Raw genomic sequence first — 431 nt, 5'->3', positions numbered from 1 at the left:
GCCAGGGTTGGGGACCGAGCCGGCCAGAGAGCGGCCAGCAGGTGGGAGGAAGCTGGGAAGCTCCCCAGGGTGAGGGGCGTGGAGCCTGTGGCCCCGGTGCCCACAGGTGGGCAGGGGAAGGAAGGACAGCGAGAGCCCTTCTCTGACAAGCCCCCACCCTCGGACCCTCACACCCTTTGGCGCCTCTCCCTCCCGTAACTGTCGGGACAGGCCGCGGAGGAAGGAGAGGGTCCCCGGTGGGCGGGTGGCCTGGGTGTCCCCCCGCCCTTCCCTCCGGCTCAGACCCTGGGGCGAGGCCGAGCTTGTGGGTCACCCTCACCCTGTGCTACGAGCAGGAGGGCTGGGAGGTGGCTTATTCCGCGATGAGAACTTACGTCCCCCCCGAAGGTTCCAGCCCAGACTGTTCGCCCAGAAAACCCGCCACCAGCAGC

The sequence above is a fragment of the Myotis brandtii genome, unplaced genomic scaffold, assembly GCF_000412655.1.
Source record: "Myotis brandtii unplaced genomic scaffold, ASM41265v1 scaffold986, whole genome shotgun sequence".
NCBI lineage: Eukaryota > Metazoa > Chordata > Mammalia > Chiroptera > Vespertilionidae > Myotis > Myotis brandtii.
This window is presented reverse-complemented; position numbering follows the sequence as displayed.